The sequence below is a fragment of the Tursiops truncatus genome, chromosome X (genome assembly GCF_011762595.2).
Source record: "Tursiops truncatus isolate mTurTru1 chromosome X, mTurTru1.mat.Y, whole genome shotgun sequence".
NCBI lineage: Eukaryota > Metazoa > Chordata > Mammalia > Artiodactyla > Delphinidae > Tursiops > Tursiops truncatus.
Window position 1 is genome coordinate 116,971,274 of NC_047055.1, and position 19,533 is coordinate 116,990,806.

At 40.8% G+C, this 19,533-nt stretch overlaps 1 protein-coding gene across 1 annotated transcript in view; it reads left to right on the top strand.

Moving 5' to 3' along the window:
• ASB9 (ankyrin repeat and SOCS box containing 9) overlaps positions 1 to 19,533 on the top strand; it is a 277,460-nt gene that overhangs the window by 159,776 nt on the left and 98,151 nt on the right. The window lies entirely within an intron of this gene.

Sequence of the window (19,533 nt, forward strand, 5' to 3'; positions counted from 1 at the left end):
TTAGAGTTTTCCTCTTTTCTGGATATATGCCCAGGAGTGGGATTGCTGGATCATATGGTAACTCTATTTGTAGTTTTTTAAGGAACCTCCATACTGTTCTCCATAGTGGCTGTATCAATTTACATTCCCACCAACAGTGGAGGAGGGTTCCCTTTCCTCCACACCCTCTCCAGCATTTACTGTTCGTAAACTTTTGATGATGACCCTTCTGACTGGTGTGAGGCAATAACGTCATTGTAGGTTTGATTTGCATTTCTCTAATCATTAGCAATATTGACCATCTTTTCATGTGCCTGTTGGCCGTCTGTGTGTCTTCTTTGAATTTTTAGCAAATTTATAGAATGGAGCAACTACCACCACAATTCAGTTTTAGAACATTTTCATCACCTCCAAAGTATCCCCCATGCCCATATGCAGTCAGTCCTAGTTACCCAGCCCAAGTGCCAAGCAAACGTTAATCTGCTTACATTACTTTTTAAGGCATCTGCCAAGCCTAAGATTCTGTGAAACTAGAATTCTGAGATTTGGGCACAGTTACACTGCTCAAAATGCAGGCTCAGTCAGTCCAGGGAATTCCAGAGGCCTTTGCTTTTCAGAGAACACACGCCTTCCTTGCACTTGCCATTTTGACACTTAGCAGCTTTCCTCATCAGCACAACCTTTCACACTGAGCAGCTGTGCAGAACCTGTTGATTGTTTTGCCGTTGACTGAGGCCCTGGCATCTCAGGACTACTGAGGGCAGAGGGGCTCCATCACGTGGTATAAACATTGACTTCTTGGTTAAGGTAGGCACTTTGCTTCCAGGTTGCTCTTTATAGATGAACTCAGCAGAGGACAAACTTTTTAGAACTTTGAAATACCAGATGTTTTCTTCTGGGGTTTCCCTAGAGTGTTATTCTGTCCTAACTTCGTAAAAGAAACGCATTTAAACCCAGTTCTCTCCATCTCAGTGGTAGACGTTGATGTTGCAATTAGAGATACCTGGAGTTTTGCTGCCCATCCCTAAGAATGTGCATTTATGTTAAGCACTGAGGTAACTTCTCCATAGATGGGAAGATTCTGTTATTGTGTTTTTTTGCAATTTTTCCTGTAGTTGATTTCTAATATCATAGCACTGTGGTTGGAAAAGATGCTTGATACAATTTCAGTTTTCTTAAACTTACCAAGACTTGCTTTGTGGCCCAGCATGTGATCTATCCTGGAGAATGTTCCATGTGCTCTTGAAAAGAAGGTGTATTCTGCTGTTTTTGTGTTATTGTGTTCTTCAGCTCCCTTAGAAGTCCAGGAGGCCAGCTTCGTTCTAAGAGATAACTTTATAGCTGGGCTCAGATCTGTGATCAAACCCATGTTATCAAATAAATATGACTGGAAAAGTGCCATCAAAATTAAGAAACAGGGGCTTCCCTGGTGGCGCAGTGGTTGAGAGTCCGCCTGCCGACGCAGGGGACGCGGGTTCGTGCCCCGGTCTGGGAAGATCCCACATGCCGCGGAGCGGCTGGGCCCGTGAGCCATGGCCGCTGAGCCTGCGCGTCCGGAGCCTGTGCTCCGCAACGGGAGAGGCCACAACAGTGAGAGGCCCGCGTACTGCAAAAAAAAAAAAAAAAAATTAAGAAACAGATTTAAATTTCTAGGATAATAGAAAATAGAAAATTCATTTCCAGATCCTATAAGATGAATACATATGTTTTTCCTGAGCCCCAGTTTTCTTATCTGTAAAAAGGGGCCAATCATAGCACACTCTAAAGTGTAAGGGTTAAATATGTTAAAGAATAAGAAAGTATCTAGAAGTGTGCACAACATTTAAGGTACATGTAATACTTTCTGTTTTTCCTTCTTTGACTTGTTTATTACATGAGAAGTTTCACTCTGCTATTCTACGTAAGACATAAAAAAATTACAGGTTCCGTTGCATTTTTATCTATGAAAGCAAAGATAGAAGCTATAAAATTTTAAAACATAGATTAATTTAACTTCATAAAGAAAAAGAAATTTAAAAGAAACCTTTGCTTTGTGAAGAAATGCTAAAGCAAATTTTTAAAGCATTTGATCAATTAGGAAACATATTTGCAACATGTATAATAGAGGGATTAATAGTATTAACATATAAAGAACACTACCAAAACAATTTTAATGAAAATTAGGACAAAAGACATGAATACGAAAGTCACCAAAAAGATGTACCTCTATTTTAAAAGGTCACCTTTGCCAAATTTTAAAAAATGCAAATTGCATCTATGGAAAGATACTATTTTTCACCCATCAGATTGGAAAAGATTGAAAGGATTAGTAATTTTCAGTGGTAAGGACAGTGTGGAAAAAGATATTTTCATACACTGCTGGTGAGAGTGAAAATTAATGCAACTTTTGTGTATGGGAAATTTGTTAAACATTTATATATGTTGACCTAACAATTCAATTTCCAGGGCTTTTTCCTGAGGAAATAATTATTAATCTTCACAAATATTTAGCCATATAATGCTCAAGGTGTTCTATATAGGTTCTTTAGATTATATCTAAAAATTTAAAATACCTTAGATAGCCAATGAGAGGGATGAAGTAATTGTCATATGTATTAAACTCAATACTATGCAGCTAATAAAAATTATAGAAGAATAATTAATGACACAGGATGCATTTTCTGTAAAGCCTGATGTCAAGGGCTGGGGAAGGAGGTGAGGGTTACTACAAAGACACAGGGTGTAAGATGCGGATATAGTAGGGTGATTGGGGCCCATGATGCAATCTGTTACAAGCATCGTGCTGATACTGCTTCCAGTATGTTTCAGGATTATTACTCATTCTTAGAGCTCAGCAGAGTTTCTGTAGAATATCCTCTCCCCCACTTTTATGAACGGATAAAATTATTTCTTCTTCTTCAATTTTATGCACAAGGGATTGAAAGGCATTACTGTAGTCTCCTAGTCTCTGAATATAACCAGGGCTAGTATATTACAAGATCTTAGTTCTATGCCCTTTGTATCAGCTAGGAGTACTTTTGGCTGTAGTAAGAGAATTCACAGCTAACAGTAGTTTAAACAATAAGGAAATTCAGCTATATTATACAACAAGAAGTTTGGTGGTTCCAGGCTTGATGTGATGGCTTGCTGAAACCTTCAAAGATGCAAGGTCTATCATGCTGTTCTGTCATCGTCAGCCTGTTGGCTTTTCTGCCTTAGGTCACGAGATGGCTGCTGCAGTTCTAGGCATCAGAGCATCCCACGTCCACATTCAAGGCAGTAACAAGAGTGAAGGAGCTGTACCAGAGAGTACTCTTTGCACATTTGTCCCTTTATAAGGAAAAAAGATCCTCTCCAGAAGTTCCCAGCAGACTTCCTCTTCCATCCAGCTGACTGGAACTGTGTCACATGGACACCTGTAGCTATAGGAGAGACCAAGAATGTCAGTATTTTTTTTAACGTCTTTAATAGAAAGTGGCAAGGGAGGAGAGGGTTGGGATGGCTATTGTGTACCAATGACACCATCTGCCATACTTTATTCACTGTTCTGAGAGATTGTTTCAGGGCTGCATTACCCTAACTTTAGGCCCTCCTAACGGTTTTGCAAATTCCTAGATTCATTGAAGAAGGGAGATATTGACCTCTTTTTTCAGAGAGGGCCTGGCTTAAAGCTTCTGTGGGCTTATGAGTTAAGTAGAGTTTTCCCACCACTATGGGATTTTGTTTTTCATTTTTTGGTTTGTTTTAGTGATTATTATCCCAGGAACTATAGTATAACCATAACAATGAGGAAATGATGTAATTATTTTGGGTAACTGAACGGACAAGAAAAGAATCCAGAGCCTTTCTTTTTAAAAGTCAGCAGTGAACTTAGAATATCCAACTGGAATGAAATTGGCTGTGGCTCTCCCTTTGGGATATAATTGGGCTATTATTGAGCTCCCCAAATAGCAAACAATGAAAAGCAAGACTCAATTTTAACTAACAGTACCTACATCTATACCCAAAAGCCTTTTGCCTGACCCTCATTATACAACCAGAATCTATTTCCATTTACTTGTGGAGAAAAGATTGATTTTCTCATTTCTTTTTTAGGTAAACACTGATAACTACACTCTGAAAAAAATACCATTCACATGCGGTGTCTTCTTGCCTAGGGTCCCATCAAATTAAAATTACTTAATCAGATACAGATTTCTCTTGTCAGAATATATAAATTAGGGCCAAAACTACAACCTGAAAATTAAAGTGAATAAGAAAGAACACTTTTACCAACATGCTAATAGACCAAATTTTTAAAATTGGCGGCGCTCTCTAAAAATGTTTTCATCCATTTATTAGGAAAGAAAATGAAGAGGCCCAGGAATTTTACTGACATTCATTTTATTTTATTTTGGAGTTTGGATTCGTGGTCAGTTCTCAATATCTTTGTTTCCTTTTTATGATGTAAAGGAAGCCAATGACTGGTCCTTAAATATATGTTTAACATAGCCACATATATGGAAGCCTGTCACTTCTTCAGTGAGACCACTTCTACCTATGACCAAACCACACTGCACAGCAATACAAGTCAGTGTGGCTCTTTACGGACCCCTTCCAAGTCCAGTCCAGTTTGCTCCTTGAAAACTTCAGCTGCTCCACTCGGTGACTGATGGTGCTAAGTTTCCACATGATAGCTGGCTAACATTTATGGAATTCTTACTCAGTGCCAGGCATCGATCTAAGTGTTTTACGTGTGTCATCTCATTTAGTCTTCAGGAAAAACTATAGCTATGTATTATTATTATTATTATTAAATCTATTTATTTGGGGAACTCATACATGGTTAAAAGCTTAGGCGATAGGAAGCAAATGTTTCTGGATGCCCTTCTCCAGCTGTTTCTTGTCTTTTACAAATCGTTAAGCGAGGTGTGCACTAAACTGAAATACCCCATCCTTATCCAAAGATGTCCCAAAATGTGTGGGCCAAAGATGTATTGGCAATAATATCGAGGGTCGGGATAGATTGTGGGGCTGTCCTAACCTCGTTCTGCTTTGTTGTTGCCACCCTCCCAAAGGCCCAAATTGGATACAGGTAGATTCTAAGCGTAATGTCAGTACAATGTATCTATGTGGATTTCATCACTTTAAGCTGTAACACAAATACATCCTCATTTCAACTTGAAATTCAACATTTAAATCCACTAGAGGAGAGATGATCATGTTTTAACAAAATGCCATAAAATGACCCAATTAGGGGACGGCTTATGGTCGATTTGACCTGCCCGGTGAAGATCCACCCCACGAGGGAGACAGCCATATCAGTTCTATGTGACAAGTCCCTTATTGTCAGTGCCAGCCACTGGCACTGCTGACTATTAGAGGACAGCATATGCTCCAAGCTAGGGCAACCAGATTCTCTGTCACAGGATTTGAGAATCAGGGTTCAGAGAATGATAGGAATCCTCCGTGTCTGGCTTGAACTGAAGATATGGAAATTTAGGGTTTGTGAAGGGGTAGCCCTAAGCATAAAGAAACAAAGATAACTAAGAAAAGAATAAAATACATGAGCACAGAGAAGCAGTGCTGAGAGACCACAGGTATCCTATGGTAGGAGAGAGAGAGGAAGGGAGAGATAGACTGCATTTCTGTGGGTTTGGACAAATGTATAATGACACGTATCCACCATTATAGTATCATATAGAGTAGTTTTACTGCCCTGAAAATCCCCTGTGCTCTGCTGATTCACCCTTCCCTTCCCCCAACTCCTGGCAACCACTGATCTTTTTACTATCTCCATAGCTTTGCCTTTACCACAGTGTCGTATAGTTGGAATTAAACCATATGCAGCCTTTTCAGATTGGTTTCTTTCACTTATTAATATGCATTTAAGTTTCTACCGTGTTTCTTCATGGCTTGATGCCTCATTTCTTTTCAGCACTGAATAATATTCCATTGTCTGTACGTACCACCGTTAATTTGTCCGTTCAACCCTTGAAGGACATTCTGGTTGCTTCCAAGTTTCGGCAGTTATGGATAAAGCTGCTGTAAACATCCATGTTTATAGGATTTTGTGTGGACATAAGTTTTCAACTCCTTTGGCTAAATACCAAAGAGCGTGATTGCTGGATTGTATGCTAAGAGTGTGTTCGGTTTTCTAAGCAACTGCTGAACTGTCTTCCAAAGCGGCTGTATCATTTTGCATTCTCACCAGCAGTGAATGAGAGTTCCTGTTTTTCCACATCTTTGCCGGCATTTGATGTTGTCAGTTTCTGGATTTTGGCCATTCTGATAGCTGTGTAGTAGTATTTCGTTGCTGTTTTAATTTGCATTTTCCTGATGACATATGATGTGGGGCATCTTTTCATATGCTTATTTGACATTTGTCTGTCTGCTTTAGTGAGTGTCTGTTAAGGTCTTTGGCCCATTTTTAAACCGGGTTGTTTGTTTTCTTATAGCGGAGTTTTAAGACTTCTTTGTATATTTTGGAGAGCAGTTCTTTATCAGATGTGTCTTCAGCAAATATTTTCTCCCAGTCTATAGCTTGTCTTCTCATTCTCTTAAAGTGTCTTTCGCAGAGCAGAAATTTTTAGTTTGAATGAAGTCCTGCTTATCAGTTGTTTCTTTGTTGGATCATGCCCTTGGTGCTGTATCTAAAAAGTCATTGCCAAACCCAAGGGCATCCAGATTTTCTCCTATGTTGTCTTTGGAAGTTTAATAGTTTCGTGTTTTACATCTAGGTCTGTGATCCATTTTGAGTTAACTGAATTTTGGATGTGGTTATAAAAGGGCAGCGCAAGGGATCCTTGCGCTTGTGTTGTTGGAACCATGCTGCATCTTGACTGTGGTGGTGGACCTCCATTTGTGATCAGTTGTATAGAATTAATACACATACGCGACTCTAAGTAAAACTCGGGAAATCTGAATGAGATCAGTAGACTGTATCACTTTCAATATCCTGGTTATCATATTAAATTATAGTTTTGCAAAATATTGACATTGGGGAAAACGGGTGAAGTATACATGGGATCTCGCTGTATTATTTCTTCTAGTTTCACGTGCGTCTACAACTATCCAAATAGAAAAGGACCAGAGGTTAAGCCCAAGAACTCAGCTATGCGGTCTCTGTTAATCACAGAATTAATGTTAGAGCTGGGAAAATCCTTGTAGCAGCATTTCCCATATCATGTTCTCAGGAAAGTAGTCCCATAACATGGTCTATGGAAAAAAAAAGGAGTTCATGGTCAAATAAGTGGAGAATGCCATATATTTTAATTCCTTCCTGGGGATTTACTATGCTCACGAGTATAGTAAAAATTCTGAAAATGTCTGCATGTTTGTCTTCTGTGGCCATGACTATACTGGGTTACAAACATCCACAGAATCTCGATGGCATAAAAAAATAAACATTTATTTAGCTGGTTTCTGCGGCTTTGCAGATGTAGAATGGGCTTGGCTAGGATGATTTGCTTCTGCTCCATGTGACTCACATCTTCCCCTTTCACTCTGTGTTTCCCCAAATTATTTCATCGTGCTAGGTGCTGGGAATAATGGTGATTAAAGCAGACATAATCCCAACCATCTGGTGAGGGAGGCCAAGAATCAAATGATCACAGAAACAAAAATGTAAATACACACGGTAATAAGTGCTCTATGAAGGAAAGATACACAGGACTATAAGAGTATATACAATAGGGATCTGATCTTGTCTGAGAGAGCATAGTTTATGTGGGCAGGTTTCCTAATAGATGTGACATTTGAGCTGATATCTGAAAGATGAGTAAGCAATTAGGAGAAACATGGCGGCAAATGTATCTGGAGCAGTATGAAGCATGTGCAAAGGCCCTGTGTCTCTTTTATGGTCATTGTAGCTGGAGTGTAGAGAGTGAGGGGAAGAGAAGTGAGAGATAAAAGCAAAAAGGAGGGCTGGGCTGAACTAGATCGAGGCTTGGGATTCATGGGGGCAGATTCAGGCCTTCATTTTAAGAGGCAGAGGAAGCCACTAAATGATGCTAAATAGACAAGTGGCATGACCAGATTTGTGTACTCAGAGGCCCCTTGTGGCTGCAAGTACAGAGGTGGGGGGATGAGAGGGCAGAAGGGAAAACCAGTCAAAAGATTTTTATTGTCTTTTTTTGTAAGTTCTGTAAACATCCCTTAGTGCATGTTTAGAGAAATTCTATAGCAAACATAGGTTTGCCAATGTCTTGTAAACATTTCCTGTAACTCTTACGCTAGAATCTAAGGCAGAGGTTGTAGCATTCACATTCTAGGAATGTTCACACTGTGCCCTTAGGCTTGAGGAGAGGACAGGCATTGGGCTTCCCCCCACCCCCCCACCCCAGGGGTGGGTTAGGGATTGTGTTCTATACTTTTAATTTGCTTTTACATGCATGACAAGATTTTCTTCTTAAGATAAACCTATTGGGGTTGTGATTTTGCACTTAGCAAGTTAGAAAAATGACATTCAGCTGTAATTCTAAGTCAGTTATTATGTTCTCGGGGTTTTGAAACCTTCTGTGGCACCTCGACTCATTTTCTGTTTACAAGAAAAGTTTAAGCATCTGTCATTCATTGTGGCTGAACCATTCCCTACTCCCAAGAGAATCATTAAGTATGTCCCCAATAAGAGGCTAAACAGAAGAGTCACTCATCCAAAAAAGGCATTATGGGGGACCTAAGAGAGACATCTGAGTGTCTCAGAGTTAGGCTGAGTGGCTAGAAACAGCTCCCAGGAAAGGCTGGAGGTAAAGACAGCTGGAGCAGGAGGTCGGGCAACATGGCATCTTCTGTAAGTTGGCGGTGGGTGGCAGGAGTGGCAGCTGAAATGGAGAATTGATTTCCCCCCCACCTTGGCCTGTGAGCCGCCTACTTCAGAAGGGGAGAGGTCTTCCCGCAGATGAGGTAGCCAGCAGCTCTCGGGCGTGTGAGGGGTACAGCACTTCCATCCAAGCCCATCCATTCTCATTCCTGGGAGTTGCAGTGAGAACTTCAGGAGAGCAGTCTGTGGCGAGGAAGGAGCCAGGATGGAAAGGCAACCTATGTGTTCTTGGTGCTGTAACGCTGCAGGTGCCCTAGCCAGATCCCTTTTCCTGGGCTCGGGCTCCAGTCCCCCAGATGCAGTGCCTCTTGACCCCTAACAGCTCACGGCTGCCCCTTTCTCGGAAGATTTGTCCTCAATTGAACGGCGGCTGCCTCACCTAGGAGTTAAGCTGGCCCTCTCCCCCGCCCGGGGAGTTCCAGAGCTAATGACTTTTTGTCACGGGGAACACAGAAGGCCAGTCCCCTTGCCTCAAGGTGCTATTTAGGCATCTCGAGTGCATAATTCCTCCAGGCTCCTCTCTGGAGCCTCACATGGCATCCGATTGAAGCTGGTCTCTAGCCAAGCCTGCGCTGTCTCTCCGTTCCCCCTGCCCCATCCTGTCTCCATCCTTCCCTTCCTCTTGAGAGCTCTTCCTCGATAAGTCACATACCTCCAAAACTGTGTTTCAGGCTTGACTTCTAGGGAATCCACCCTAAGATTGCAGCTTGGCAGTGACCAACCAGTTAGTAAAACTTTTTTTTTAAACTTTTATTGCAGTGTAGTTGATTTACAATGTTGTCTTAGTTTCAGGTGTACAGCAAAGTGATCGAGTTACACACACACACACACACACACACACACACACACACACACACACATATTTTTTTCAGATCCTATTCCATATAGGTTATTACAAGATATTGAATACAGTTCCCTGGGCTATACAGTAGGTCCTTGCTGGTTATCTATTTTATATATAGTAGTGTGTATATGTTAACCCCAAACTCCTAGTTTCTCCCTCCCCTGCCTACCCCCTTGGTAATCACAAGTCTGCCCTCTATGTCTGTGAGTCTATCTCTGTTCTGTAAACATTTTAAGAATAATTAACTGATTAACTTAAATCTGGTAAAAATACCTGCTCTGCCCTTCAAACACTTAAAAGGGCCATGAAGAGGTACTTGCCCAAAACTGACGCCATCCAATGAATAAGGACATCCGCTGAGGTTGGCTCAGGCACAGATGTTAAATCCCAATGCCTTGTACCCTGGGATGGCGATGTTAAGCCCCTCCAGACTCCAGCTCCACTGAAGATTTCCTTCAGAGCAGCGGGTCAGCAAACTACGGCCCGAGGGGCAAATGTGGCCTGTAGCCCATTTTGCTATAACCCACAGGCTAAGAAGGGTTTTATATTTTTTGATAGCTCAAAAAAAAAAATCAAAAGAAGAATGATATTGGTGGCATGTGAACATCATATATAATTCAAATTGTAGTGTCCATACAGTTTGATTGGCGCCCAGCCACGCCCATTTGTTTACATGTTGTCTGTGGCTGTTTTCCCACTACAACAGCAGAGTGGAGTAGTTGGAACAGAGACTGTGTGGCCTGCAGAGCATGAAATAATTACTCTCTGCCTTTCCAGAGAAAGTTCGCTGACTTGTGCCGTAGACGAATTGAGGGGCTCAAGTCCTGATCTGTTTGAGTTCCCGCTGAGTAGCTAATTCCAGCTGTTCCAAGATCTTTTTCTGGGCTACCAAGTTTGAGTTGAGCAGAACACAAGGGAGTCGTTGTGTGTGTGGCCAGCGGGGGAGGGAGCCCTGAATCGGAGGTTAAAAACCCACAGTGAGGCTTCCCTGGTGGCGCAGTGGTCGAGAATCCTCCTGCTGATGCAGGGGACGCGGGTTTGTGTCCCAGTCCGGGAAGATCCCACATGCCGCGGAGCGGCTGGGCCCGTGAGCCGTGGCCGCTGAGCCTGCCCGTCCGGAGCCTGTGCTCCGCAACGGGAGAGGCCACAACAGTGAGAGGCCCGCGTACCGCAAAAGCAAAACAAAAAAAACCCCAAAAACCCACAGTGAGAAAAAGGGGCATTGCAGCCTTGAAAGACCCACAGGCAGTTTTTGTCGCTAAGAGGCAGGAAGAGGCTGATTTGCAGCAGAAGGAACTTGGAGAGGCGGGGATAGACTGAGCCAGCCAGGAACTCAGAGAGCTACAATAAATGAAAGTCAGTAATTGCATTTCCATAGTGTCTAAGCCCCAGAGGCCCCATTGAAGCAGCCAAAATGGATTGAATTCCTGCTGGGAGCAAGGCTTGCTATTGATCATGCAGACCCATCTAGTGATCCTGCATTTTAGCAGGAATTATTACTCTCTAAGAAATCCTTCCTAGAAGCAGGTCTCCATCACTTTCCTGATGACTCGAGAAAGCATTCTAGGCAGGGTGAAGTCAGCAGGATGGACCCCTGCAGCACAAGCTACAGAGGGGAGTGGGCGTGAAGGTAGGCGGGAGCTCATTCAAATTCAGCTCACATTCGTTTGATACGGAGCAAGGTTTTTGCATATATGTTACCAGCCATTCTGAGCCCCAATGTCTGGATAGAGAAACTAAGACTCCAGGCAGTTTTCACATGTTTTCAAGGATCACAATGCTAGTAAGTGAAAGTAACAGAAAGTAGCAATGTTGGCAAACTAGACAGACATCAAGGGATGAGAAGGGGAAGAGGGAGGTGGTGGAGGAATTCCACTGCACGTAGGAACCCAGGTGGCCACACCTGGATCTGGGCCTTGAACTCTGTAGGTTGATGCCGGCTCCCAGAGTGGGCCTGGGACCAAGGGGTGAGCATATTAAGGAGATTGGAGATGATGAAAACAACTCAAGCTCTAATTCTGGGTGGAGGTAGAGTGTTCCCTAGAATGTATTGTATTTTCACAAAAGGAAAGGCTGCACACACAGTGATTAAGAACATGGAGCCTGGAACCAAAATGCCCACCTAGTAGCTGTGTGAGCTTGGCAAAGTCACTTAACCTCTCTGTGCCTCAGCAAAATAGGGCCAACAATAGTACCTATTTCATAGGATTGCTCTGAAGATTAAAAGGGGTTAATATTTGTAAAATACAAATATGCCTTTATTAAGTAAAGTAGATGATGGAGATCATTAGTTACATGCTTGTAAACATTGAATAACCAGTTCTCTAGGGAAAAAATGTTTAAAAAGGTCTGATTTCTTGTGATGTAAACACTCCTACCGTGGCAGCTTTCAAGCTACTGATGTAGCGTCATTGAATGCAAAATTGGGAAGAGATAGGAGCAGTAGCCCCGCATTATATGGTATTTCTAACGTACAGATAGAATAGATGTGATGGATCTCAAGAGCATGATCATATAATGTACCAAATAATTAGAAAGTGATGAGTTTTGAGTATTACCTTTGTTTTTAAAATAATTTAATTGCAAGTTTAGGTAACTTAATTTCTAATATAGGCTACGTTTAACAATTCTCAATTCCTGACATTTTAACAATTGACCCTCACAAGCAGGTATAAGGCAAATTCAGCATGTACTTAGTGGCACATAATTTGGAAACTCCAGTCTTCATGGCAGAGGAGAGATTTGCAGGACGAGTTGCTAGGTAGAAGAGTCAAACCCCTGTGCTTCAGTGGACACGAACAGTGGTTAAGATGTGGGAGTACAGGCGACTGCATCTATTAGGTGGACCTCTCCTGGTGGCAGCAGGAGCTGCTGCCGACTCAGCACTGTCAACTCCTGGAAGCCATCCCAGACCGCACATCTGCTCTTGCAGCTTCCCCCTGCAAGAGGGTGGATTTGTGGAAGCCTTTCTTTATTGTGGAACACAAAGGAGCCACACTGGATTATGTTGGCCGCACAGTTGAACACAATAAGGGCTTAGTTTGGGAATTTAGGTAGTGCTTTATCAACACTGGGATAATTCAAATGTATAATGATGGGGAAACAAAGCGTGTTGTCATCCCACCCATGTTTTCCCCTGCTTTCCTTATATTCTTCCTTGAGGGTCATCAGGATGCTGAATCATTGTCCAGGAGAGGATGGTACAGGATGTGTTGGAACTGTCCTTGAGAAAAAAGGTCAGCCTCGGAATATAGTTGTAGATTTATTCTGAGAAGTCCTTTCTGCCTTCCCATTTCACACACATACAGCATTAGTAGATGTTCAGTAAATTGTTTTTTTTTTTAGTAAATTGTTTTTTAATGAATGAACAAATAAATGAATGAAACAATTTGACTTAATCAAAGGTGGGTTTTTTTCCAAGAAAAAGAACTATCTAACTCTTGACGTGAATATGGTTGTCAACACTGTAGTGGAATTACTGTTCATAACATAGTCTTCCTTTTCCCCATCTCCACTAGAGGAATACATTTTCCTATTCTGTTGATGTTGTGTTCAGTCGTGTGACTTACTTTGGCCAATGAGATGTTAGCAAGCATGATGCAAGCAAAGTGTTCAGGCATACTTGGAAGTTGGGCATGCATGCTTGTGTCTGTGCTGTCACCATGAGAAAAGCTTCTCCAGGGAAGTTGCTACCTCTTCAGCCTGGGCTGAAGGATGAGGCACATTGAGCAGAACAGAACCCAGCCCACAGCAAGGCAAGCCTGTGAAGCAGAACAACCTATTAGAAGCAAACCGAGAACATGCAAACTCAGTCAACTCATAGACACGTGAGTGTGGTTGTTTGTTATGCAGCAATAACTGACTAATACAACCAAAATGGGGCCATATACAGGGTCATGGTCCTGGGAAGAACTGGATGGGATTAGTACCTTTGTGCCAAGAAATTACACAGAGAGAGGATTCAATTAATTAATTCAACTAACTCACCCATCCATTATCTTTATCAAGAGCCTATCACGTGGTAGACGCTCTGCAAAATATGCAAATACTACCTGGCGTTGAAAACCAAAATTCTACTCTTTAATTTAAAGGACCATTAATCTGCTTTCATATAAGGAGCTTGAGTCATGGTGGTTCTGAATATCTGTGGTGCCTGCCTATATTCTCTCTGTTAAGGGACATACGAAGCCCCTGAGATTTTCCACTGGCCTTTTTATAGGGAAGAAGGGATGGACAAAAGCTCTTTCCTCTCTGTGTTTCAAAGGCCACTTGGCTTATGTATCAGTTAGGACTCTTTCTGTGAGAGGCAAAAAGCCAACTCAAAGTGGCGTAAGCCTAAGAAGAAGCCTATTAGTCACCTAACTGAAAAGTCCAGAGAACTGGCACTAGGAAAAGATTGACCCAGGGGTTCAAGTCATATCATTAGGACTTTCTTTCTTTCTCTCCATTGACTGAACAATTTTTTGTGTTGGCTTTATTTCCAGAGTTCTTGTGGCAGTCAAAAACTCCACGTTTTCATCATCCCAGGTTCAAATCCAAAGGAAAACATTTTTTCCATAGCTCCCACCAAGTCCAGGGATTGACTCTGACTGGAACTATCGGCGTCATTTCAGTCACATGCCTATCCCTGAACCCATCATTGTGGTTGAAGAAATGAAATGTTTTGATTGGCCAGGGATCAATTATGTATCATGATTGTGCCTCCTTCCCTTAAAAGGCCACAAGCGAAGAAGGAAAGAAAAAATCAAAGTAATGTTACCAGAAATAAGGTGAAAGAAAGCTTTATGGACAAAAAAGAAAAATAAGTATAGGTAGTTTACTTTAAAAGTAAATATGTAGGTGTTGTGATTTTTGACAAGGATGCTACATGTAACAGAATGAAGTTGGACCCCTACCATATAAAAAGTAATTGGACCAAAGACCTGAATGTAAGAGCAAAAACTAGAAAAATTCTTAGAAGAACACATAGAAGCAAATCTTTGTGATCTTGGATTTGCCAGTGAATTCTTAGATATGATACCAAAAGCACAAACACAGAAGAAAATAAGATAAATTAGACTTAAAGTTAAAAACTTTCGTGCTTCAAAGGGCACCGTCAAGAAAGTCAAAAGACAACCTACAGAATGGGAGATAATATTTGCAAATCACATTTCTGATAAAGGACTTATATCTAGAATAACTCTTGCAACTCAATAGTAAAAAGACAAATAACCCAGTTAAAAAATGGGCAATGGATCTGAATAGACATTTCTTCAAAGAAGGTATACAAATGGGCAACAGCACATGAAAAGAAACTCAACATCAGTAGTCATTAGAGAAATGGAAATCAAAACCACAATTAGATACCACTTCATACCCACTAGGATGGGTGTAATAAAAAGAAAAATCAAATGTTGGCACAGATGTGGAAAGACTGGAACCTTTATACACTGCTGGTGGGGATGTAAAATGGTGCAGCCACTGTGGAAAACAGTATGGTAGTTCCTCAAAAAGTTAAATACAGAGTTGCCTTTTGACTCAGCTGTTCCACTCCTACATATACACCCAAGAAAAATGAAAACACATCCACACAAAAATCTATACACAACTGTTCATAGCACCATTATTTATAATAGCCAAGAAGTGATGATGAATGAATAAACTGATGAATGAATAAACAACTGATGAATGAATAAACAAAATGTGGCACATCCATACAATGGAATATTATTTTACCACAGAAAGAAATGAAGCAGTGATACATGCTACAACATGGATGAACCTTGAAAACATCATGCTAAGCGAAAGAAGCTGGTCATAGAATATCACATATTATGTGATTCTATTTATATAAAATGTCATGAACAGGCAAATCTGTAGAGGCAGAAAGTAGTAGTGATTAGCTAGGGCTGAAGGACATGTGGGGATCAAGAGGTGATTAAAAGGTATGGGGTTTCTTTTTGGAGTGATGACAGTGTTCTAAAATTGTGGTGATGGTTGCACAACTCTGTGAATGTACTAAAAACTACTGCATTGTACACTTTAAAGGGGGTGAATTTCGTTGTATCTAAATAAAGCTGTTATAAAAGAAGAGTGAATATCTACCAACATCAAATAGTCAGATTTCTCAAATAAACTGATGGTTCACAGTCCCAGCCATGAAGTAGAAAATGGAGTTATGTATTCATAAAATAGTCCATTTGATATTTTCTTCCATGAAGATTTGAGTATCTCCATCTCATTTTCCTCCCCCACCCCATTTTGTTTCTTATTAAAGTAGGTTGTTCTGTATCATGGAAACTTCCTCTTGTATGAAAAAAAATAATAAAAGTAATAAATCATAATGAGTTGACAAAAATGAACTGAATTTTAAACCATTTCTCCATTTTTGCATTCATATTATGCTAGGAATTTCAGATTATGTAAGGATGATTGATATCATTCATTAATAGAACACTCCGTATGAAACAATCAATGTGTGTTAGGTTTGGTGATCTTTTACAGGCATGCCTAATTAGCATTTTCTACTTACATTTCTTAATAACAATAGAATCTCCTAGCATTCTGAGGATTGCATTAATTTGTAACACATGATGGCACAGAAAGAGAAGAAATTTTATTTTAAGTCTTCATTAGTGGCCTGGAAGAGAGAATAAACAGGCTCATTAAATTTTACACTGATACCCAATTCGAAAGTTTTCCCACACTAGGAAGGCCGATAAAGTTTTAAAAATAGATCCAGAGAATTTGATTTGATATGGGCAAGAATCAAACTATGGGGAATTTAACCTGTTAAATGACAAGGTGAGGTATTTGGAGGAGATAAAATAACTATGACAAAATTTACTTGAAAGGTAGTGTGGCCAAAGATAGCTAGAAATTATGGGGTAAATGTAGGCAGAAGTAAACATTCAGTGTGATATAAAGAGCTTATAGTCCATATTGGACAGAAGATCACCACATAAGAATTTAAGTGTCAGTAGTTGAATATATTTAATCAAAACCCTATTCAGATTGTGTTTAAGACTTGAGATCTCAATCTTGTTTCTGCCATTTACTTGGACAAGTTAATTTACTTCTGTACGCTTCATTTCCCTCATGTATAAAATGTAGATAATAATTTCTTTTCTAACAGGAATAAAGAATATAACACTAGCTGGGGATCCTGAACAGTGTCTGGCACTCAGGGACCAATACATGTTTGCACTTTTAATTATTTTTATTACTGTTTCAACAGCCTCCTCATGGTTCCTCCTGACTTCTATCAACACCTCACTTTGCTATTGAGTGATCTTTCTAATAAACAAATGTGAAACTTGTATTTTGGCTTAAAACATTCTCCTGGCTGCTTGAAGCCTGTGGCTCAAATTTCAAATCATTTGCCTGGCACATAAGACTCTTTAAGGGCCAGCCTCAATCGCCTTCTCTGTCTTTATCTCCAGCTATTTCTGTTTATGCACTCTACCTTTGAAGTTAACCCCAGCTTTTGCTTCTCGTGGAACCCCAAATGTTTACATGAACTATTCCTTTTTCCTGAAATGGGAGAAAAGAAACCTTCTTCTTGTCAAGAATTGCAAAGGGTCTGTAATTTTTACCCTACTAACAACCTAACAAGTTAGCGTGGATTTCATGGATGCAATCAGGACAAAATAACCTGAGTCAGAGACAAAGATCTTTATTACTTACGGCACAACAAGAAGCATGAGGTTCATGTTTGTGCCACTTTCCCTTGCCTGCCAAGTCCCACAAAGGCAACATGGAGCGGCCCAGGTGGATGCTGCCCACAAAGTAGGTTTGTGTCACGGCTGAAGAACTGCAATCTTGGAAACTAAAATATTTTATAATGGGCTGCAAGGAAACCTGCCTGAACTTTGCCCCAGATGGAGACATGATCTTCATTATATTGGACAGCAAGCAAACTTGCTACCTGTTCTGGAGGGAGACACTATCTCTATCTTCCAAGGCTATAAAAACAATATTGCCCAATATGACAGGTCATGAGACAAACAACAGCCTGTCTTTATTTAAAATTTTGATATTTTTTCATCATGGATTTTTTGGCATTTATTTTGATTTTTCAAAATACTGCATTAAAATATTCACTTCGTTAACAATAATACAATAATAGCAGGGGACTTAAACGCTCCACTTACATCAACGGGTGGATCATCCAGACAGAAAATCAACAAGGAAACAGTGGTCTTAGTGACACAGTAGGCCAGTTGGTTTTAGTAGATATCTACAGGACATTTCATCCAAAAACAGCAGAATTCAGTCTTTTTAAGTGCACATGAGATGTTCTCCAGGATGGATCACATGCTAGGTCACAAAACAAGTCTCAAGATATTTAAGAGGGGGCTTCCCTGGTGGCACAGTGGTTGAGAGTCCGCCTGGCGATGCGGGGGACGCGGGTTCGTGCCCCGGTCCGGGAAGATCCCACATGCCATGGAGCGGCTGTGCCCGTGAGCCATGGCCGCTGAGCCTGCGCGTCCGGAGCCTGCTGCTCCGCAACGGGAGAGGCCACAACAGTGAGAGGCCCGCGTACCGCAAAAAAAAAAAAAAAGATATTTAAGAGAATAGAAATTATGTCAAGCATTTTTCCTGACCACACTGGTATGAAACTAGAAATGAATTACAGGAAGAAAAATGGGAAAAGCACAAACATGCGGAGACTGAACAACACGCTGCTAAAAAACCAATGGATCAATGAAGAAATCAAAGAGGAACTCAGAAGATACATCAAGGACTTCCCTGGTGGCACAGTGGTTAAGAATCTGCCTGCCAATGCAGGGGACACGGGTTCAACCCCTGGTCCAGGAAGTTTCCACATGCCACGGAGCAACTAAGCCTGTGTGCCATGATTACTAAGCCTGTGCTCCACGACTACTGAGCCTGCGTGCCACAACTACTGAAGCCCGTGTGCCTAGGGCCCATGCTCTGCAACAAGAAAAGCCACCGCAATGAGAAGCCTGCACACTGCAATGAAGAGTAGCCCACGCGCAGCAACAAAGACCCAACTCAGCCAAAAAAAAAAAAGAAGAAGGTACATCAAGGCAAGTGAAAATGGAAACACAACTTGCCAAAATCTGTGGCATACGGCAAAAGCAGTTCTAAGAGGGAAGTTTATAGCAATACAGGCCTTCCTCAAGAAACAAGTAACATCTCAAACAACCTAACCTACCATCTAAAGGAATTGGCAAAAGAATAGACAAAGCCCAAAGTCAGCAGAAGGAAGGAAATAATAAAGATCCAAGAGGAAATAAATAAAATACAGATGTCCCCCCCCCAAAAAACCCCAAAAAATGATAGAAAAAAAGATCAATGAAACTAAGAGCTGTTTTTTTGAAAACATAAACAAAATTGATAAACCTCTAGCCAGGCTCATCAAGAAGAAAAGAGAGAGGACCCAAATAAACAAAATAAGAAATGAAAGAGGAGAAATAAAACCACAGAGATACAAAAAAACATAAGAGAATACTACAAATAGTTATATGCCAAAACACTGGGCACCCTAGAAGAAATGGATAAATTTCTAGAAATATGCAACCTTTTAGGACTGAATCAGTTAGAAATAGACTATCTGAACAGTCTGATCACTAGTAGTGAAATTGAATTTGTAATTAAAAAAAAACTCCCAGCAAACAAAAATCCAGGACCAGATGGCTTCACAAGGGAATTCTACCAAACATATAAAGAAGAACTAACACTTATCCTTCTCAAACTGTTATAAAAAACTGAAGAGGAGGGAACACTCCCAAATTCATTCTATGAGGCCACGATTACCCTGTTACCAAAGCCAGACAAAGATACTATCAACAAAGATAATTACAGGCCAGTATCTCTGATGCATGTAGATGTAAAAATCTTCAACAAAACTATCTTTTGGTAATTTTCCCATGAAGATTTTTTTAATAGGCAAATTTAACAATTTTTTATTTTGTATCTTTCTTTC